We start from the raw sequence: 23925 nt of genomic DNA, 5'->3' as shown, positions 1-23925 counted from the left end.
AGCCAATAATAACCRTTTGCAGAAGTCATGAAACAAATTTAGAAGCCATTTTGTTGACACTTCTTAGATTAAAGACATGCTTGTTACGAACATGTCCCTGGCAGTAGTTCCAGGAAGCACAGTAGCTTAGTACATCAGAGAAACCTCCCTTAGTGTCACTCACATGACAGCATTTCTGTTCTCCTTCAGGTAAAAAAAAACAAAACAGAGATTGGTAATGGTAAGAGCTGGATGCCATTGCCCTAATTTTTTCATCGCTACTGCCAAAAATTCTGTTTGTTCTATTGCATATGGCATACTTCATATATATCACATCAGTGATTTTGTGGAAAATAATAGATAAATCCTGCTGGTTAGAGATAAAATTTCTGGTATTATAATTAAATTATTAGCCTTTGAAGAAGGTTTGAAGCAGTCTCAAGTTCAAGATTTCCCAGCTTCACTGTGAGCTCTCCATTTATAAACATGTGGCTGATGCTGCTTCTCAGGTACATGTGCTGGGCAGAAGCATATGCACCACCCAAGCTTCTGGAGAATTGTGGACAATCCAGATCTCTCGCTTTGTAAAAGTGACCATAGAGGTAGGGGCGGGGGGTTCACTCAAGGCATCCTAATCATCAGCATTTAGAATGATTTTACACAAACAGCTTGTAACTAATTTAGTCACAGGCTCACAAAGTACATCCTTATTTTTTAAGCTAATAGGCAGTATATCGCTGGTGGTTCACTGAGAGCTCCATGGCTTGCCAACTGCCGTGGTGAATAGGAAAACAAAATACAAGGACTCCGTTTTCCTGAAGAAGTAAATAATTATTTCCAGACCTGTTAACCAATAAGTTTAAATACTGAGCATGTGCATAGCACATAGATATTATAGACGTAAAGGAACCAGAATGATTAAACACTGGTTAATGCTTACATACAGATACAATCTTGGTAGTGCTGAGATTCATAGATCGGCTTAAAATTTAGCATAATCTCTGAAGTCCTCTTCTGGATTTGAATGAATTGTTATCATATTGAAAATTCCTCTCTTTCCAGAAACATGCATGTTGCAGAATATAATGATAATTAGGACAGAAGTTTGTTTCGGCTGCTGTTTCATATAAAACACACCCATCTTCCCTGTGTACATTAGGGAGAAGAGTAGCTAACAGCTGAATTGTAAGCATAATTCTACAGTGCAGTTTAGAATGACTCTGGCCCCAGTACTCCAATGTATATATTATGTTGACAGTGAAGTTAATTTATGACACTGAACACAGAAGTCTTTGCTGGAGAGCAATCCATGAATCCTGGAGGAAAGAGAAATTCCAGCAGAATTTTGTTCATCCACAGCTGTTTGATAAATAGATTTTAGATCGGCACAATAGATCACTTGACCCATCTAGTCTCGATGGTGATTGCTCCATCAGCAGGCAGCAATACCCTGTGCCCAGATTACCAGAGAGGTATCCACAGGAAATTTGAATAAAGAAGCAGTTGAGAAACTGAAGCAGTCTCTTTGGAGTTTCCAATGCTATGCAGGAAAATAAGTGATAAGAAGTAATTCTGTTTCATTGCACCATGGAACTAATTCTTCGCAGGAATTAATAAATTATGAAATTTAAAGTATAAAGCTGAGCTTGAAATGAGTGTATCTGTGGAATACAGTTCTTTTCATGATACCATTAATAACTACTGCCATTAAAAATAGCTTTTAATGTATATATCATAGGTGAGCAGATAGGTTGCGCTGTAAAGCTAGGCGTGTGCTAAATCATTTCTAAACTTGCTCTTTAGCATGGAACTTGAGCAAAGAGTGGACTGAAATGCTGTAATACAGTGCATTGTTTTTCATGTTGTGTCTGGCACTATGGCTAGATGGAAGTCTCTCTGTCCTAACCACTTAGCAGCATGGAATATTGTAATGACGTTCTATCTCAGAGGGTAAATAAAGCACCTCTGGGAATTAACTTCAGAGGCACTAAGCAGGAATGAAGCGAGGCTAAAGACTGATGGAATGGTCTGCTTAAATTTTGAGTAAGAGAAAGGGAACAAAAAAGTGGGAGTTGAAACTTTGACTGTCTCTTTAAAGCATTAGAAATGTAACAGTCATAAAATAAATTGATGGAAGAATTAGCTATTTAAATTAGACCCTGCTTGGAAAAACAGTGCTATAAATATTATTCATAGGTTTGTGGTAAAGTTATTGCTTGTGCAGAATTAATTGTAATGTCTTTGTTTAGGTTTTCCACTCCTATTAATGACCTGTGTTAGTGTTTTGTGTGGTTGACTACCCTGGAAAATTAGGAGTCCATTAGCGTATAGATTAAGTTATGTAAATTTGAAATGCTGGACGGGCAAGGGAAATTCACATCAGAGAATAGAGTTTATTTTCAGAGTACAGCTGAATGAAGTGTAGGAAAATAGATTTAAAAAATTTTCCTTTTCTAGGTGCTGCAAATATAGTGGTGACTGTGGTGAAGGTTATGTTTGTTTGTAAATCTTTCACTGACTGTTACATTCAATGTCATCTTCATTCATGAAGCCTCTAGGGCATTGCCACAACAGTAAACATTGTTGTTGTTAGTATTTTAATCTAAGCAAAACTTTTGTTAACTACTATGGAGAAAATACTTTTCCATCTAGCTGATAGTTATGTTAGCTATAAAGTTGGACCACAGATGCTCGTCTTTCTTGATCATGTCCAAAAACAATGTCACATTTCTGATGAGATAAATAGTAAGTATTTTCAACAAATCTGAGATACAGTGATAGTAGAAGGTCCTGTATGACTCATTCTGGCTTTCCTTTTTTTTTTTGCTAGCCATTCATCTTTTCTCTAAATCACAGTATGCACAGAGAATGGAACCAAACTGCAACCAAGGCCAAAGTACTTGCAGTCCTTAGAAATTCTTCCATTTTTTCCAGTGGACTTAGAAGAATCGCCTACTGCACTTCAAATAAAACTTAAGCATTAACACAATGGATAGACAGAAGCCCCACTGTAAGGAATTAATACTGTCTAATCTAAGCCTTGTTCTGTTTAGATTATGTTGTCTTTTTTCACTGGAGAATGTCTCCAGCATACAGGACAAGTCAAACTCATAAGATACACTGTCACTGTCATGGAAGCCACGTATTTCTTTCCAGCAGGACAAAGAGGAATACTGCAATTATTGCAGTAACTTTATTGATAAGGCTCATTAAAAGAAATAGAAGTAGAAATGTTGTAAGTATACATAGATAGCCAAGTACCAGTAGCTGTTGATGACTTTAGTAATTGGAGGAGTCATGTGTCCATCAGAGGGAGTAAGTGACTCTGTTGCTAGGATTCTGCACGTGACACATTTGTGAATTTAGCTTGAGATGCTGTTGTGCAATTTGATGGAAGCATCTGAATGGCAACTTTGGATCCTGAAAGTCTCTTATCAGTTGTTGCTGAACTCTGAATCAGTCTCAGTTTGTTAGGCAGTTCTGTGTGACGTGAGAGTTCTCAAGATGCCTCCATTTACACATTTTTATGGCTGTAATTGCTTCTATCTTATCAGCTCAGCACCGAAATCCTGCGTAAGCCCAGTCAGGAACCTGAAGCTATGTGCTACTCTGCAGGGATCCTTGACAGGCCTAAGGGGGGAGACAGCTTCAGAGCGAGCTGAATGTGCACAGACACTACCATGCAGTTATGGTTGCTTTGTTTTAAATTGAAGCAGGAGGAGAAGAGAGGAGGTTTGCTATGTTCTACTGTCACATACAAACTAGAGAAAGAGTCTTGGGAGCAGGGACCTTATTCCCAGACTTCTCACAGAATCACAGAATCGCTGAGGTTGGAAGGGACCTCTGGAGATCATCTAGTCCAACCCCCCTGCTCAAGCAGGGTCACCTAGAGCACATTGCACAGGATCGCATCCAGGCATGTTTTGAATATCTCCAGAGAAGGAGACTCCACCACCTCTCTGGGCAACTTGTTCCAGTGCTCTCTCACCCTCACAGTGAAAAAGTATTTCCTCATGTTCAGATGGAATTGTCTGTGTTTCATTTGTGCTCGTTGCCTCGCGTCCTGTCGCTCGGCACCACTGAAAAGAGTCTGGCCCCATCCTCTTGACACCCTCCCTTCAGATATTTGTACACATTGATAAGATCTCCTCTCAGCCTTCTCTTCTCCAGGCTGAACAGGCCCAGCTCTCTCAGTCTTTCCTCATAAGAGAGATGCTCCAGTCCCCTAATCATCTTTGTGGCCCTTCGCTGGACTTGCTCCAGTAGTGCCACATCCCTCTTGTACTGGGGAGCCCAGAACTGGACACACTACTCCAGATGGGGCCTCACCAGGGCTGAGTAGAGGGGGAGAATCACCTCCCTCCACCTGCTGGCAGCACTCTTCCTGATGCACCCCAGGATACCATTGGCCTTCTTGGCCACAAGGGCACATTGCTGCCTCATGCTTAACTTGGTGTCCACCAGCACTCCCAGGTCCTTCTCAGCAGAGCTGCTTTCCAGCAGGTCAACCCCCAACCTGTACTGGTGMMTGGGGTTATTCCTCCCCAGGTGCAGGACCCTGCACTTGCCTTTGTTGAACTTCAGGAGGTTCCTCTCTGCCCACCTCTCCAGCCTGTCCAGGTCTCTCTGAATGGCAGCACAGCCCGCTGGTGTATCAGCCACTCCTCCCAGTTTTGTATCGTCAGCAAACTTGCTGAGGGTGCACTCTATCCCTTCATCCAGGTCATTGGTGACCTCTCTTTGTCACTGATCTTCTGTTCTTTTCTGCAGTGTGTTGTAGCTTTGTTGAGAGGTGTGTAGATAGCTCTTTCAGGTTTGTCCATTGTCTGATGGTAAATGTTCCTTAGGAGAATTCTCTTGGCTTAGAGATGTGGGTATAAGCTCCTTCAGGCTGAGAAAGGTATCAGCTCTTGCTCGTCTAGTGCCTGGGCAAATGCTCTAATTGTTAGCTTTTATTTAAGTGGTGAATGCTTTCTTCAGGTTGCAATTAAAAAAAGGTTTATTTTGGGTTCTGGCTCCTGAGGGGACAGTTGCGTCTCTCCTGAAGCCCTATTTCTGTGTGGAAGCTGGAGAGAAGGGCAGGATTTCAGGAATACCCCTGTGCTTACTTAGTGTCTTCTGCTGTCAAGGAGTTGGAGAGGAGTGCCTTTTTGAATTGCTTAACCCCTTCATACCCTGCATAGAGAATAATCACTACTAACAAGTTTTAGACTGCTCCGTACCTACAAGCTAGATGTTAGGCCACCAACGTTGTAGGTACTGAAAGTTTTTTATTGGGACAAATTATAGCTGCGTCGTTAACAATGGGAATAGAAATAATGTGATAATTAGCTCTTTAAAATGCTTTCTGAGAGCTTATCTTACACTTATATCTGGTAAGTGCTTTTACTTTTAGCAGAGGGCAAAAAAGTGCTGGCATTCAAGTACCTCACACAACTTGAGTAAGAAGATAGTTCTTCCGCAGTTACTAGTGGTAAATGATCAATGTTTGCATTCTCAACACTGTCATTAGACCATGCAGTGAAAGCATAGCAGTATGAATAGGGGAAGTCCACATCTATCTAAACATGCAGTTTCTGTTCCTGCAGAAAGAGATCTTGAACAGTGAAACCAGTGAAACAGCACCAAATCATATCATAGGGGGAAAATTTTTCTTCATAACTCCAGTAGCTAGAAACTTCATCTTAAAAAACAAATGCATCAGTAATGTTTTAAATTCTCCAAGACTGATAATTTCACAAAAGAAATTTTGACATCATGTTTATAGTGACACGAAATAATAAACTGATGCATAGCCGAAGCCCATAATATCCTCATTATTGTTTGAATGGTAACTGATTTGAATATTACTCCTACAGTCTCTCTATAGTCAGTGTAATCTATTTGTAGTATTTAGAGTTGACCTTCTGGATAACAAAAATGTGTGGTGGTGTACAAACAGATAGAAAGATACAGCCAGTGCTTGCTGGAGTTTAAATCTTCACTCTAGTCTGTATTTCTGAGTTCAGGTGGGTTGTCTGGAGGTGTGTATGTTTTAAATCTCACTGCGAGCAGCTAGAGTAAGTGGATAGATACCCTTTTAAAAAACAGTAAAAGTAACTCCTTTTATGAAAATCATGATGCACTCTTGATCTTATTTTCATGTTTACAGCAGCAAGGCAAGTAGAACAGATTCAACTATGTGTAATGAGCAACATAGTTGTTTACTTCACAGTTTATATTTTTGTGGTGTAATATTAGAATGAAACACAATTTGCATCTTGAACTTTAAAGGTATTGCTGAGTCACTAGGAAGGAAATTACTAAATGTGATGTGACCTGAAAAGGTTTTTAAGAAGTATATACAAGAAATAACTTTAGTTTTCTAAAGCTATTAAAAGGGAAAGCTTGATGTCTGACCACCCATGCTGAATGATTGTGATGGAACAACCTCAAGTAGATGATGAATGCAAATTGTGACTAAAATTTATTCATTTACTTCCTTCACTACAACTTTTTTATTATTATTATTAACTCAAAAGAGTGAGTGGTTTGGCTGCCTTGCCATGTGTGACTATATTGTGAAACTGGCAGCAATCTGAAGATATTTCTTTCAGTAGATGTCAGTCTACGTGTGTGATTCAGAGTCACGTAAATATTTAATTCTTTGCAACTAGGAAAAGTGTGGAGAAGAAATTTGGAGTATCTAGTGTAGAGAAATACAGTGAAAAGGTAAAAAGGACTGTTACAGTATCTAGTTTGTCCTACAGCTATTGTAGTTCAATTCGGAACTAGATCATTTAAAAGAGATGTGATGGTCATTTAAAAACTGTCACAAATCCAAAAATACAGAAGAATACATAACAGCACTGGGCAAATTGTAGAAATAATATGTGAAGCATAGGGGAGGAAGTGCAGTGAAACACAGATCACTCCTGTATACACTAGTAGTAACTTAAATGTGGGAATGATAGTGGTGTCTGTAAAATCCTGGCCTTGTTGAATAGAAAGAGAAGGAAGGAAAGAGAAGATGTGTCCCAAGAAAAGTGAGAGAGGCAAGGGTATGAAGCCAAGTGACACACTAACTGCAGGGGACCAGGGCAGATGAGGAAGTTAAAGGGTGAAAGTAGGAGGAGGCAGCAAGTGTCTGGAAGAGGCAGGTAGGATAATCGTATAACACTTGCCTCCACAGTTTTTAAAAGTGACCAAATTTTTTGAAGGCTCAGGATTCCTAGGGTTTTCTAGGCAGCAAAAACTTTATTTTCATTGAATAAATGATGTTTTGCCTTTTGTAACAGGTGTATAATACAGCCTACTACTCTTACAAGTTATTCAATTAGCGGAAGTGGTAGAGAACTGCTCTGGGATCTGAAATTGCCAGTTCAGCTAATGAACCATGCAGGTGTTCAGGTTGCTTCCATGTAACTTGTGTGGGAGAGGGCTTCTTTTCAGCTGTTGAAGTTTTTGATTAGAAAATTTCACTAATGAGTACATTAAAAGGGCATTTAAGTCAAGAACCAAGTTGAGAAATGGCAGAATCAGGCATGTTGCAYTGGCATATTTGATGGGGTAGGTCGCCAAGTCGGTCTCCACTTTAGCTGGCAGTAGAGTCATTAATAGAATTTCCTTGAAGAAAAGTGAGTTTTCAGTTAATGAAAAGTATAGATACATTTCTCATGTGGCCTCTTAGAATAAAGACTACCAAAATTTCAGCAAAAATGTTTCCATTTGCTGGTTGTGCGATAGCCCTGGTCCTGATGGCCTTTCCTACCACCCTTCAGTTTTCAGTGGAACCTGCAGAATTCAGAATGAATGTGCTTCCCACCATGCAGCTGCTCCTTGCCAGGCTCCCACTTTTCCTTACAGTTACCCAGATAATCCTGCCCCCGCTTCAGTCCTGAAAATAAGGAAGACGAAACTTTAATAAGAACTGAATAGATTAGAGAAAACGAGAGACTACCTGCAGGGAGAAGAAAAACTGAACAGCACTGAAATTTTACAGTAGACAGTCAATGCATGGTCTGTTTTGAACTTCTTAGTGTAAATGGAACATGATATAACCCCAGAGATGTGTTCAGAGAGAACACAGAGAAGTTGACCAGGACTTTTCTAAGTTGTGTTTCCAGGCCTGTCTTATTTCATGGGATTGTGCACAGTTTCCTTTAATTTCACCAGTTTCTTCTGGCATAAAGAAACCTTTCTTCCCCTTCCCCTTCCCCTTCCCCTTTCCCTTTCCTTTCCATAGGATTTCTTCTTTTGATCTCATTTCAGTCACTCCAGGACAGAATATTATAGCCAGCTCGCTGCCTCTGAGTTCCTGCTGGTCTCCGCAAAGTAGACTTTATTTTCTTTTATGTGCTATCTTTTATTACAGGACATCAAAAACTGAATCACAGCTTTATCCTGGTCTACTTAGTAGTGGCTACCCTACTGTTCTTTACAGCATTTTTCAAGCATCTTTTTAAGAGTGGGCTTAAACTTGTCTCTAACACTTCTACAGTAACTATAATCTCTTCATGCTATTGATCTGTCATATATCTAGGAATGTTTTTGAGTGAGGGTTTTTTTTTCTGAAATAAATCAGATGAAATCAAATACAATCAAAATCTTGTCTTCCCCTGCATCAGAGAATATTTTGTAGGCAAGCGTAGAGGCTGGATTTTACTTTGTATCTAATTTTAATCCCTGATCCAAACCTCAGTGTAATAAACTGTATTGGGAAATGTGGGTCCTGTTCTAGTAACAGTACGTTTCCCCTTAAAATGCCTGCTTTTTAAAGATTATCACCCTGGGTGCTCTTTTGTTTGTTTGTTTTTATTGAACCATGTATTCTAATGCCCTGGGCATAAAATAGGTAAGCACATTTGGAAAGGAGTTAAAATGCAGGATGTATGAAACAGTATTATCACTGAACCATAGAAAAGCGAAGAATGGTTTCCAAATTATACCCATACTAATGTAGGGATTTTTTTTCCTTTGATAGTAATTGGAGGAGTCTGTCATTTATGAGGTTTTTTTCAGCACACATTAGGAAGGCAATAAATACCCTCCAAGCATCTGAAAACATCCTTAGCTGTCTTTTAGTCATTGAAGTTAACCAGTGTATTGGCAGTGTCTGTATTGCATGTGACAGACAGCTTCAATGGGAAAGACAATCTAATCCATTTTTTCGTAATTCAAACCAATAATACAATGCTGCTCTTTAGAGACACTCTCATAAAACTTTTGTTTCTGACACAAACAGCATTAGAGGTGTGAGCTAGACTTCTAAACTATGGCAATCTGGTGATAAGAATATACAATGCAGCTGAAATAAAATAATATCTCTAGCATAATGAGAGGGAAGAGTATATTTTACAAAAGCAAAAGCCTTCAAGAAAATGAGCAAAAGTGGATCTTATCTTCGTTATCTCCTCAGTTCAAATTGTTGTTATTAGGTATGTCTAAACGCATAGGTCTGCGAACAGTGAAAGTACTGTACCCTTTACTTCCCTGTTTAGTGCTGCACGTATCCCCATTTGATTGAGGATTTAGAAGACACCTTGTGTCCCCCCTTGAAAGAATGTATTACCTTTTTCCAGCTTTTCACAGACCCAGAGATAAGCAGAAGCAATTGTAGCAAAATCCCATGACCCTTTTGCTTTACATAGCCTGGGAATATTATGCACCTGGTAACCGCTGCATTTCCTGGCTCTTTGAGGTGCCCCTTTTATCTTCAGTTACCTGTTTCTGCTCAGGTGCAGCTCAGGTTTCCTCGAGCTCCAGTTCACCAGGGTTCTCCAGGTCTGACTCTTCGTACCCTATCATCTGAGGAATTTAATGATCTATCAAAGCCCAGAAATCATTCCAAATGCTTGTGTTGTCGAGTCCATAGGTGAGGGCATTGGCTAACCTCTGCCTTAAAGGTCCCTATTCTCTTGGGTCACTCCTACTTTCTTCTTAGAGCGAGAACTGGGGAAGAAACTGAGAGGGGTTAGTGAATCCTCCCTTAGTAGAGCTGCTTTCTGCCTAAACCTGTGACCTCTGAGGGCAGCCATGGGATAACACTCTCCAAGCCCTCTGCATGCTCATGGAACAGAAGCTCCAGCAACAGAGTGGGAAGGCCCCCTGCGAGCAGCCCTGTCTGGGCTCAGGAGGTCCCTTTGGAGCACCACCTGCCTCAGCGCGTGCCAGATGAGAACATGGGAGTGTGCGTGTGAGTGCTTCTCCCTTTCCTTGGAATCTACCCAAGCTTCTCCCCCAAACAGTTTCCATATATCATTATTGGTATGTGTGTTCATGCATTTTATGCTTAACATCTGACATCCTGGAATTTCATGGCAGATTTTTTGATAGGAACTTTGTCCTCTAGCCAAGCTGCTCCCCTGTTTCCATTAAGCAGGTGCAAAACAAGGTTTTGGCTTCTGTTTCCATGTGTAGACATTTAGATAAGCAGCCACACTGCAGAGGTAGTGATCATCTTGCAGGGTTCTTTGACTCCTTGTGTAAGTCCTTCAGTGCTTCTCCCTTTGGTGCCGATAGATTTCCTTGTCATGTTAAGGGTCACCTTCAGAGGTCAGTCACTTTGATGAAAAAGAATGTAGCAATCAGAGCTGCATGTAGTATTTGATTCACCATTCAAAACACTTCAAGACCAATCTCATACTTAATGTGTTGGACAGTTTCACCTTCTCATACAATATTTTTCACGTGACTTTGTTTTGTTTTTTTACTATTTTTACGGTGGCGGCAAATAGATCTCTTCTGTTTTTATCTATGTAGTTTAAATCTTTGACCTGCAAAGGCTAGATTTTTTGAATGGTGCCATAATGTGGAATGGAGTTACAATGTTTAGTGACACATGGGTGTCATTCATTGAAAGGTCACAGCCTAGGCCTGATTTCATCACAGCCTGATTGCAGGTAATTTCTTCTAGTTCCATTATTGTCTCTTTATGAGAATGTACCTGGGAATTTATGCAGAAGCCATTTTAAATCATCTCCTCTAGGGGAGCTGTATTTGAAGAAGTTAGAAAAACAGCCACACTGGGATATATTTTTCTAGTGGATGGGTTTTACGTAAGTTTCATACTCAGTGTTATGTCCTGTTTTATACAGGAATCCTCACCTGGGAGAAAGAAAGGAATCCTGATATTGTGCTGAGTGTTTCACCCCATGAAGGTATAAGATGCGCAAGTAAAGCTCATGTTCCTTGTGTTTGAGAAACGTATCATCTCTTTCTCACCGTAATTTCACTGTATCCAAGTGGATAGCAATGCCAGTGGATTTACTGTTGCTCTCATTTGTTTACTTGGAAAGATTTGCGGAAAAGGCAGTTTTGGCCCACTGTGACAACAGATGTGGACCAGCTGTTACTTACATGAACACCCACTGATTTGGTGTTGAAAGAAAAGTCTTGGGCAATGAAAGAGGTGAGGAAGGGCCAGTTACAGCACTGTGCATGCAAGTTGTGGAGAGGTGCCACAGTTATGGGAAGGAAGTGTTGCTTGGGAGCCCTGAAGTTGATCTGTGAGTACCTGACTGGAATGGTAGTTGGGGTTGCAGCAGCCCAGTTGGTAAATCCTCTTACAAAGAGACAATTTTAGTTTTGCACTTGTGGACTCTTTTCATGCTATTTGCCCCGTGTGGGGCCCATGAAGTACCTCCATCAGGCAGCCATATCCCCAAATCATGAATTAAACCACAGTCAGGCTGCATTTGTTTTTACAGTTCCCTTCTCTGGGTCATATATCAAGTCTTTGTAAGGAAGGGAGGATCAGAAAACTTTTCATCAGACAAGGTCTGGATTAAAAAACAGAAAAGGAACAAGTGAGTGCAGAATGCAGCAACGACACAAGGGCTGTTACCCGCAGCACATTACTTGACATCTGGAACTATTTACCCTGTACCTGCTGAGCCAGATAGATGTGTGCCGTGCACTCAAGAAACATGCACATGCACTTTATACACTACCTCTTTGTACATAGAGTTATGAGAAAAGGACGGAGGGAATTTAACAGGGAATGGTTCCACCCTCTCAAAATATCTTACCATCTTTTCCTCAGTGAAGTTAAGAAGGTGGTTGTGCAAGTTTAAGTTTCATGTCTCTAAAAGTTTTGTACAGCATAAAAGCAATAGCCTAGATTTTCTTCATGCATCAATGTAGATTGCCTCAGTTTAGAAGATCTGTTCAATTTCTAGGAAAAGTGGAATTAAAGGGTTTTTTTGTCTAGAATATTTTTATTTCAGCTGCAAAATTAAAAGGCAAAACGTTTTGCTGTTCAGGAACTGGAGTTTTACATAATTCTTGGCTAAAGTATTTTCGTTTTCACTAGAGGACAAATGATCAAGACAGTATAGTATAAACTTTTAAGGCATATTTATAAGTTATATGTTTATATATTAGATTATTCATGTTATATAAAAAGAGCTAATACAAAATTTAATTAGTTAACAAGTTTAGTTAACCTGTTAACTAAGTAATCAATGATAATTTTCATAAAGAATTTTTTCTGCTGTAGCCATATTATAATGAGGCTGTTAAATGGTATATTGAAGAGTACTATTTCTTAGAATAACTGATTAATTAAGCAGTCATATTACTATGGATTTATAAGCCATACTTCATACTAACCTGGAGCATATTTATTTCCACATACATTGCAGGCAGCCAACTCAGGTTTCCCCTGTTTTTCCCTATAAAGGTAGAAAACTATTTTACTCAAACAAAGAAGCCTGTTACAAGATTGAAATTTTCTAGAAAAGTTAAAATAAATGTTTCAAATATAGGAGCCATTTATTTCCTACATTCATAAGTAAGATCTCTTTGGGTCTTCAAAAATAAGATGCAAATAGAGCTACAGAGGGATATCAAAAGCAATCTCTGCTAAATCACTGTACCATATAATTTTGTGTGTTTAAAAATGAGATTTGTGTTTCTTATGAGTGGAGCAAAACAACCGATACTGTAATTTCCAAAGATGTTCTTTGTTCCCCCAAACTGTCTCCCACTGTTTGTATACTCTGCATTCTTTTTCTCTTTGCACGATTTGTCAAAATCTATTCAGTCTTTTCAAGAATAAAGCAACTTAGATGTTTGAATAGAAAACATGCAAATATGAAGATTTAACACCATCCCCATACAGCTTTCTGGAAAACTGCAGTCCTAGGAGTGTAGTTCAGCTCTGGCTTACATTGTGATTTTTTAGATAAGAAATTCATTTATTGAAATGAAAGAAAGACCATTTTCAGTCATACCAAATTGAAAATATAATCATGTATCTCAACCTGTGAAGTGTTACTGGGCCTTTAATCAAAAAGTATTACATTATAAGCTTAAATGTGTTTCTGCTGATATTTTCTTGATCAGTGCCACTGATCTAATTTCTATATTTGATTAAGAAGGACAATGATGTAGGGACTGGTATCATTTAGGAAAAAAATGAAAGGTGGAATATTTCTATGAGGAAAACAGACTTTTCTTTTAAAACTTTTATCTGTTAATAGTTATTTAAACATTGTTCTACATCCTGTCCTGTCACTCTGCCTTAACCTAAATTTACGTAATTTCAGATCCATGCAATGGTCTTAAAGATATAAAGTTATTCTCTTTAAATGATTGTGGACACAGACCCTACATGACACTCATTTGTGCAGCTGAAGATGTGATTATTGGAGGGAGAATTTCCAACATGTAGCAGATAATTAGGGCTCAGTTTCCACTGACTGTCGAAAGAAATTGAATGTCTAATCACCCTAAGCATCTAAATTTYGTGAATTCAGAATTAAGATTTTAGTTAGAAATCTATGAAGAGTATATCTTTCACACGTGTCCACTTTCCATTATCTCATTTAGTGGGAAGAGATGGAGATAGGACTCCCTGGGTAGCAGAGAATAAATATTATTATAAATATTACCTGCCAGGAGAAATCTTGCTGTCATTCTGCTGCCCCAGCTGAGGTGCAGGCAGTGCAAGTGGAGCCCGTGTGCCCCATGCTGTCCCTTGCTTTGGGAGGAGGCACCACGTGCAGGGGAGAGGTGTCTCTGGGGCATGCTGTGTGCGTGACTCCTCACCTGCCTGGAGGCAGCCCACAGGTAGCGGGGACGCTGCAACCTGAGCCGGCTCCGTGGCCATGCTGGCGGTGTTTGGCCCCCGTTCCTGCTTTTCAGGCTGTGGTGCAGAGCCACTCAGGCTGGCCCTGTGTTGGGCCAGCTCGGCCTGTCCGAGTTTTAGCTTCAAGGCTGTGATGTGAAGGGATGGTGCTGCTTCCTGAGCCAGGGAGCAGCAGAGCACCTCGTGGGATTGCATATCCACTGGAAACCCTGGCAGGCCAGACTTGTCTCTGCCTTTGAAAGGTGGTGGATGATTTGCAAACTGAGTGAGCCAGCCATGGCTAATTGAGAATTTTAATTGTAATTTGCGAACCTTAAACAAGACTGAGAACTTTGACTCTTGAAGAGAGGAAAGAAACATCCTGCTGGAAATGGTGGTCACACACAGCACATCCCCATGGAATCGTTCCTGCAGGCAAGTCGAGGAAGAGTTCCCACAGCAGAGTGTCATGAACTTTTCTTGCTGCTCAGTATGATTTCAAATGCCTGATTTCATCTCAATTACTGCACTCCCGTCTATTTGGTTAACTGCTCTTCACAGGAAATAATTACTGTGTCTTTTTTTCCCCCAAATTACTATTACCTTGGTGATGACAGCTAGTCTGATATTTCTAATCGTTCTCGATCCTAAGAAATATTGGGAAAGATATGTAACTATTGGCCAGAGATGTATACAAACAAACTATATATAATTCCCTTTCTTGTAAGCATAGACAATTATCTGGGCACTGCACCAAATAGATTATACGCCTGATCAAATGTCCACTGACTTCAGTATAGATATTCCCATTGGACTAAGTGGATAAAAAGAATAAAATTCAGGGGGCAGAAAGTTAGTACCAAGAGTTCTTAATTATGCTATGGGCTGCAAGACCTGTTTTCTGCAACCAGAATTCCTTTTTCATCTTGTACAGCTAGCATTCATTTAAAGAGGATCCAAGAGGTTCAAAGCAATACATGACCCTGTATTAAAAAAGAAGAGATGGTCAAACTGAAAACATTTAAAGAGTCATTCTAGATATGTGAGTTGCCATATGTGACGTTCTGACGTGATGTGCTTTGCATTGAGTAATGAGCTGTTCGTTTTCAGTAAGACAGGTGATTTTTGAAATGTTCATATACATGTTAAGGGAAGAACTATTCAAGATAATTCACTAAAAAAAAACCAAACTGGCTGTTGATGGCTAGTCAGAAACAAAAAATCAGAATCCTTCATGGCATGTGGTAATAGTTGAGCTTGAGGCACTGTGGGTTCACCAGTAACACATGGCAGTTATCAAACTAAAATATGCTGGCACTTAAGTATTGCCATGGCATCGTATTGCTGACACTGATTTTGAGAAACACTGATTCAGTCCCTCGACATAAGGCAGAATCACCTAAACCTATGTAGTTAATCAGTGTTTTTCCAACCAACYTTCCAGATACCTCAGCACTTTCCCTAGGCACCATACTCTGGAGTTTCACTATTATAGAAAGTATTTTGTAACATCTGACTTGAATCTTTGTTGCTGTAATTAAGCTCAAGTAACTCTTGTCTTACTACCTTGGGTTGGAGAATAGATCGTTCCTTTCTCTTTGTGGGAGCTGTTGTGCCTTTGGAGGTGTTCTCATGTTCAGTGCTTTCTTCTCAAGGCTAAACAGCTCCAGCTTGTTTCATCTTATAACTTACGTGCCTCACTGCTGCTTTGCTGTTTGCCATTGATCCGCATCTTTCTTGATGTGCTGTCAGAACAGGACTATTTAGGCTGAGGCCTTAACAATGCTGAATACACAGGACTATTTCATGTGTCTTGTAGGCTATACTTGCACTTATTTTTAATTAGTGTAGTATCAGAAGACCCATATTCAGCTTGTGGTGCATTATGGCCCCCAAGTTCTTTTTTATATTGCTTATTTTTGTKTAATTGTCATCTCACCAGTTCCTCATCTTCAGTATTTGTGCACGTGCTTATTCCTACTTTGACATGAGACAGTTGCTCCAGTTCTGTTTTTTTTTTTCCCAGAACAAATCTCCCAGTTCCTCAAAATCATCTTGAATTCTGGTCCTGTCCTACAAACATATCTCATGTCCTTCCCAGCTTGGTGTCATTTGTAAGTTTATAAATTTATTCTCTATTCCATCATCTGGGCTGTTACTGAAAATGCTGAGTAGCACTAGACCCAGGAAGGACCCTGTGACACCTTTTTTTGTACATCCTTCCATGTACATCATGTTGCAAAGCAGAACTGTGTCTGAAAAAGACCGTAGGATGTTTTTTGTGCTATTAATGTGCCTGGGCAAAATCATCATATCAGTGGTTGAGCACTTTTCTTTATAAACCTTATGTTTATAAACATGTACTTATGTTTTCTTCAGTAATGTAAGGCAAATCTCAAACATACTTGCTATTTTCATTAAGCATCTATGACTTGGTCTTTTTAAATTAAGAAAAATAATGGCCATGTTCATTTTTTCCAATCAATATTGAAAGTCCTCTTTCATTTGGAGCTGTTGTCACGAAAAAGTAGAAGCATCACTAGAAATGAGTCCTATGATAATTAACAAGCTGGATTCTCATTTGGTATAATTCAGAATATGTCTCTAGATTGCTGCAGTGAATCTTTGCCAGTTTACATTGTCAGAAACTAGCCTCAAATCCTGAAAAAGCCCTGAGAGTACCTGCTTTTTTGTCAGGGGGAAAGTAGTGTCGGTTTTATACTCTTGTACAAGTGTATTGATTATTATTTAAGACAAAGTTTTATCATGAATGCATCTGGCTGGGTCAATCTAAGATACACATATTAAAAGTTTAATATTTGCCAACAGTTTCGATGACAGTATGATTTCCTTTCACAGAAAAATAACTGAAATCTCTCAGATACAGGAGTGGTCAAATGATGGCTTTTTAACAGCAAATATAATTTCCAAATTCATGGCTTTCTGAATAATAACAAACTACTAAATATATATTATTTACAGCAAATTAAATAATTTTAAAATATTACAGTGAATAAATAGAGAAAATAAGGACTATAATAGAAAGTGTGCTAAGCAAATATTTAAATGTACATTATGATGGGTAATAAATAATGCATAGTGATACTGGATGTTTCCAAAACTCACATATGACTAGAGTTAAATGAACTCTTTCAGAGTCTTCATCTTAGTTGAACAGTAAATCTGTATTCTTTTCTGTGATTTAATTGTTCATGGACTCTTCTAGCATTTTTATAAATAACCCATCATCCCAGTTTTTCTTTCTAATTAATTCTCATCAGTTTAATTTTCACAGCTTGTGTGATCTTTAGAAGTAAATTGTTACATTCCAATCTTTGAACCAAAGCACCACACTTTTCCTCCTACCATTATTTTTTGCCCTACTTAAAGATTTACTGCATCTGAATAGGTTTCCATTGCCAGTTTTCACACATTTCTGTAAGAGACACAAAAACACGTCTGTTTGTTTCCCTAGAGGTCTGCTGCATCTAATGTTATTTTTAACTTCATAATTTTAATCTTCTGTTTGTACTGAAAAATCTCAAGTTGGACTAGTACTACAGCAATAATATTTCTGGCTCTGCTAGAAACAGGAAAAAAAAAGTTCAGAGCTTATTTAGGGATGTATTTCCCGAGAACATGCGTAGATTTAAGAACGGGGGCAACATCCAAGCTGCTTTGTATTATCTGAAATCAGCCTGTTCCTTCAGCTTGAGCGTTGCCTGCTTGACTTCAGACAGCTACACGGGTCCTTCGTTGTAGTTGCTTTTCCTTCCCGCGGTTGCAGCGAAACTTTCCACGGTGCAAAGACATTGCCATCTTCAAGCTGTCTGCTTTGTTTTTTCTTGGCACAAATGTCAGCATTTAAAGTTGAAAGTTAAGAGAGAACTCGCATACTGTTTTATAAGAACCACAAGGTTATCTGACAATTACAAAAAAAAAAACAATTCAGAAGCATCTGTCTGTCGTGTGATAAAAGCAGCATTTCTTAGAGCCATCTGTCTGCTTTTGGATTAGCTTTAGACTGCGGAAATAACCTGCCGTTGATTAAGGTGATGGGGTTATTTTTCCCTATTACACCTGTGAATAAAATTATAGATGGATTTAATACAATATATAATGATTCTGAAAGGGAAATCTGTTTGTCTTAGACTAGAAATAATGCAACAGATTCAAGGAGCATTTCAGCTGTGGATGTTTCCTGGTATTTTTTTGTTTTTGTCATTTTAGAACTTCTTATTGCCAGACTTGGGGAAGAGTCAAAGCAAATACTGTTTCATCAAAATTTTTTTGCTTAGTAAAAAAATTTCTGGTAGATATTTCCTGCAGCTTTTCTTTTTTTCTCTTTTTTTTCCCCCCCTTTCAGCCTTTTTTTGACTCTTTTATAGTAATGGTGAGCAGACTTTTTCGAGAAACTACTTTGTCCTGTTTTTCACATTCTAAAGATGGCTAAATTCTTGCACGTTAGACAAGCTTCTCCTTTTATTTCAGGCACTGTTCTGTGGAGTTGAAGCTATGCTGGTCTGACAAGAGGGCTAGGAGAAGCATGTTTAAACAGAAGAAGCCAGCAAGAATGGAAGGGGACAGCAAGTTGGAGATGTTTGTATAACTCTGCATGTGATGGGAACAACAGATGTGTTTTGTTTCAATTCTAAAAGAATAATGACCCCAATGAGAAGAGTCACCACTGCTGACTACACTTGAGAGAAGCCCATAATGTATAAAGATGSTCTTAGCCTCCAGGCAGGAGCAGTGCACTTGTACCTACTGATGTAAACAAACCAGTGGTCAGCTCCTTTTTCCACTTTCCCTCACCATATTAAATTAGCCCTCAGTAATCGTTTCTGTTGTGTCCACCGTTCTTAAAGAGAGCAGAAGAGAAGAGGCTACAGATGAGGTTATTAGTTTTCTTATTTTTTAAAAATAATATTTTTGATTTTCTGATTTGTTTTCTTAAATTTCTTGTTTTTACCATCCCAATGGCCGATATGCCAGTTGTGCTATACGACTCTTTTCAGAGTTCTAGATGACAGGCAGGATTACTGATGAGGATCTTGCTTCTAACAAACTGAACTGCACCAAATGTCCTGCTAATGCAAACCTCATCTGCTGTCTTTTCAAGCCAAAATTTTGCTATTCCACTATTTGATAAAGTATACTTAGAAGAATCTTTATTGTTTTACTGTAAAACAAGCAACTGTGGAGGTGATAATTCGATGTCAGCATTCTGCAGCTGGTGAACATATGCATTTTTACAAGTCGTCTAGCAAACAGAGCTTTTTTCCTATTATTGTGAAGCTGTTAGTGCTCTGATAAGTTCAACTTAGTCTAGCAATTAAATGTTGCTGTACTTTTTTTAAGAGGACTGTCTGCAAGACAGAAGAGATTAATTTGGCCTCAGCTCAAGAACTGTGAAGATATAACTAGGAAATGTATAGGATTTCTTTGCAAATGCAGTTGTTAAAAGGTCTATGAATAATTTACAGTTGAGATTTGTTCTGTGCAAATAATTTTTCCAGTAATGTTTATAATATAGTCATTTCAAAATTTTGTGCATGGTTTTATTGCAGCTGATCTTAACAGGGCATAGTAAGACCATATTTAGGTTGGTTTATGTTTCTGATCCATATCCTGTGTGCTCACAAAGATTACAATCCTAACAACAATATGCTTCATTGATGAGGTTCTATCATCTTCCTATTATTTATCTAGTTTCTTTGGCAAGATGGATGTTTTTCTTTCACTTCTTGATTAATATTGATAGTTGTTTCACTCCTCAACTGTGTGAAATTCTTAAATAGCTGCCTAAAAGCTGCAAATTCCCATGTTGACAYACACACAAAAAAAAGGGACACTGTTCCACCTAAATGAGTGGACTGTAGTTACATATACATGTAGTGGTGAATGAGGAAAGAACACATTATGCTTCTGAAGAAATCTTTCTCTTTTTTGTAGCTCTTTTATTCTACTTCAGTTCTTTAGCCAAATGGTGTTTCACGGAGCCAGACTCTGATCTCCAAGTAGGCGCCTTCCAGCACTATCTATACTTTTCAGTCATAGTTCGTTATTCTAACAGGCACACCACATCATTTTGTATACCCTTTCCATAGTATTTCCAAGTAAACATTCCCCACTTCTGGGCCCATCTGCACTTTATTCTAGCCAAGAACAATGCTTTTGCGTGTTAAATTGTCCTGGCCGGGCCTGTCAACCAGAATGTAGCTCCCTTGCCTACCTTGCATCTGAAATGGAAGCCATGTGGCTGATATTCTTCCTTGCTTTTATCAAAGAGCTCACAGCTGTCCATTAACCTGTTGCAAACAGTAAGTGATGCACCAACTATTGTGGTTACCATAATTTTCTACTTAAAATAGGCAACTTTCATATGTATCAATGATAAAAGAAGAAAATGATGTACTTTTGAAGTATCCTGCTACTTTTCTTTTCTAAATTTTCCTGGTTTGCTCCAGCATGCAACATTTTAGGACATTTTTCCTGTTGCTACTGTATTTGTGTGGACAGTATTGAATATGAGGTATTGTGTACAGCCCAAGAACCTATGCACAGCAGCAGTGGGTGGCATGCCCATCATAGCGAGTTCAAAATGGAGAAGTAATAAGATGCAGTTTCTGGCCTCAAAAGCTTAATATGTATTAATAAACCAAAGGACRAAAAAAAAAATCCTGAAGAGTTCTTATTGTTTGCTTTTTAATTAATTTGCTGAAGATCATAAGAAGCCTGTAGTTGCTGAAAATAGTATCTCATTTCCCTCTTCAGAATCACTACATAACCATAACTTTTTTAACCTCTGACCACAGCATACTTTGTAATTTGTAATAATACTGTTAATTAAGAAAAAATATATATTTTCTTAAAGCTGGAGTAAAATTTGAGTGGGATGATGTAGCTAGATTCAGGAAATGAACCTGCTTCATTGAAAATGTTGTGAGAGTCAGTATCATTGTCACTGGGTATTAAAAGGTTTGCTTTGTTGCCTTAATAGGTTTGGAGACTTAATGTAGGATTTTTCTTTCTCCCTTCCTTAATAAAAAATAAGTTTGCAGAGAAATCTTTGGAGTCCTCTGGACTGGCTTATCCAGTTTTAAAGTCTTCCCTTGAAGAAACTTTGCGTAGCTGTTATTAAAGGAATTAGATACAAAGAAAATAATATATACCTTATTTTCTGAAGAATGTGTAGTAGGTTCCCTAAAGGCACTGTCCAGCACAAGATGTCAGAAGTTTGGAGTTGTACAAGCTGTGAAGGGCTCTGAAGACTGCCTGCAGAGTGAACTGGCTTTTTTACAAGAGAGCTCCAGAGTTGGTTTTGTTGGCTTTTATGGTATGCCTAGAAAAGAAAAAAAGATTATGGGGGTCAGTTGTTCCAATTCATTGTCCCTCAGAAATGATTTATTACCTCATGTCAAGTTTCAATCTTGAACCAGAAATGAGCCGAACACATTTATTCTGTTGAGATGTTTGGACCATTCCCTGAGCAAATTCACTTTGCTACCCTGGCAGAAAAATACTCAGTGCCGTTCTTGTTGGGAGAGTTACCTACCAGTCACTGATTTGAATTAGAGCAGCAAAGATCTTGTGAGTATCAGAAATAGACACAAGTGGGTGGAGGTAGGGATGGGACAAGCGAGGGAACAGGGAGCAGCAGCAGCAGCAGCAGCAGGGTGTTAAACTGGGATTATAACCTGCATGTTATGAGCAGGCTCACTCGAGTCTTAAGATGGGTGGCAAAGGAGTTTTACTTGTCATCAAGACAAGGAATTGTTAGTTAACAAGTAATGTATAGAAAATGGGATCATATCTGGTAAAGGGATATTTTCATTTCCACAGCACTTTAGTTAGAGCTGTGCTAGGGCTGTAAAAAATTAGAAGCAAGTCACTTTTGCAGGGAAAGAAAGAAGGAGAAATTAATTCTATCTATATTACCTGGAGGACTCCAACAAAGAGATTAGTTATAAAAGTTAACATATTACCCCACGAAGGGGTTCTTCCTGATGAGTGCAACCTGAGTCACAGTGTATGGAGGAGGACAGACTCCCTCAGGAGATGTGTATTAGGGAAATGCCTAATGCCAGCAAGTCAGCTGGATACAGGGAGAAAGAGAGAGGCCTTTCAGATTTAATAATAATGTCACGCTTGTAAATGAGTTGTCTATTTTGAATGTTGTTGATATTTGCATTAAAATTTTACTTTAACCTGCCTTAAGTTAGGAATGATTTTGAGGTAAATATTGGCAGCAAGTTGTTCCTCACCTAATGATGGAGTTAATCATTAGGGAAAAAAAAGCCTACCTAATTCCCCAGACTGCAGAGTTGACCTCAGGCTCTTCCTGATAGCCAGTTAATATTTGCCTACTTTCATGAAATATGACAGCTCCAGCAGAGAAAACGAAGTGACTGGCCAGTTCTTTAATAGCACTCAGCCAGAAGCCAAAGTCAAGTTCCTGCTACAGTGAATATCGTAGATTAGAGGGATGATAGTTCATGTCAGGTCTTTCCCACTTGGAAGAGATGAGGATGCTCGCTGGCTCCTTTTCTGCATTGAAATACAAGTCTTGGAAATCTGCACAAATGAAGATTTCTCCTCTGTGGGGTAGACCCTCCAACTGTTGTCAACACAGAATTTGMAAAACCTCTTGCCAGGTTGGAGGCAAACAGGTTCCTTATAGTCATTAGGGCAGAGTAGGCACCTCAGGTCCACTGAAGGATGTGCACTAGAGAGCAACAGTCTTGAGAAAGAGGAGACACTGTCTGGTTTCACTACTATAAGGAGACCTCTGCTTTTCRTCTCAGTACTTGGGAAGTGAATATCTACTGTAACTTTTGTGAAGGGACAGGAATCCTTTCTATGCAAACTGCAGTTCTGATTTTATGTTAAGCTTGTCTGGAGGAGTTATCCTTGATGCATTTAGTCAAAGAGATGTGATTCTTCGTACTTCCTCTAATTGTTTCTTCAGGAGTGTGGAAAAGAAAATGAGTGTAATGGGTACAGCATTGTATTCACTGAGTGCTTAGAGTATCCTCAGAATATTCCCTGGAGCCCAAGTGCCATGCAACTCTGCCCTGCAAAAAGACTCTTGCCTCTTGTACATAGCTATTTTACAAGACTAGGCTGGTGTTACATAGCAATTGCTATGGGGATGTTACCATTTAGCAACAAGGACAGCCTCTGCCTCCAAGTAAGCTACGAGGCTAGTGGAGTTTCCATGGGACAGCAAACACAGGATGCTGGGTAAGACCTTGAACGGTTCTGAAGATAACCTTTTTTTTTTTTTCTTCCGCTGTTCTATTTTTTTAAAGTTATTATATTTTTATTCTTTGATATCCCATTGCAAGTTTTTTTCTTATTTTGGGGGTGTGTGTGATTTTTTCCTTGTTTTGAATTCGTATTATTCTGCAAAATGTTTGATATCTTTTGATATCTCAGTTAAGCCTCTGCGCCCTCACTCCCCGTACAGAACCTTATTTCTAAAAGCAACTCTGTGGCTCTGTATGTAGGCCAAAGTCAGGGTTTCACACACACACACACGCACGCCCCCCACCAAGTGTGGGGGCAGATGATCAAAATCACAACTCTTATGCCAAAAGAGAGGAAGGAGGACAAATGGGTGGATCGAGGTTTTGTGGGGGAAGAAAGAGAAACAGTGTGGAAAGAATTTCTGATGATAACTGAACATTAGTGTCCTGCTCACATTAATTTCTCCTAAAATAAATTTTGTGCTTTCTTCAGTGCAGCTCTCCTGAGTGGGAAGTTCCATATTGATGTTAACAGAGTCAATTAGTTGATCTCGATTTAATCTATTCCTAAAATTGCTTGGTGCTATAATTCTCATGTGCAGTCCCCCAAAACCAGCTATTGTATTGTGACTAGTCTTTTGCTGT

The sequence above is a fragment of the Apteryx rowi genome, unplaced genomic scaffold (assembly GCF_003343035.1).
Source record: "Apteryx rowi isolate R43461 unplaced genomic scaffold, aptRow1 scaffold_476, whole genome shotgun sequence".
Taxonomy (NCBI): domain Eukaryota; kingdom Metazoa; phylum Chordata; class Aves; order Apterygiformes; family Apterygidae; genus Apteryx; species Apteryx rowi.
The sequence above is the reverse complement of the archived record's forward strand: the minus strand, read 5'-3'. Positions refer to the sequence as shown.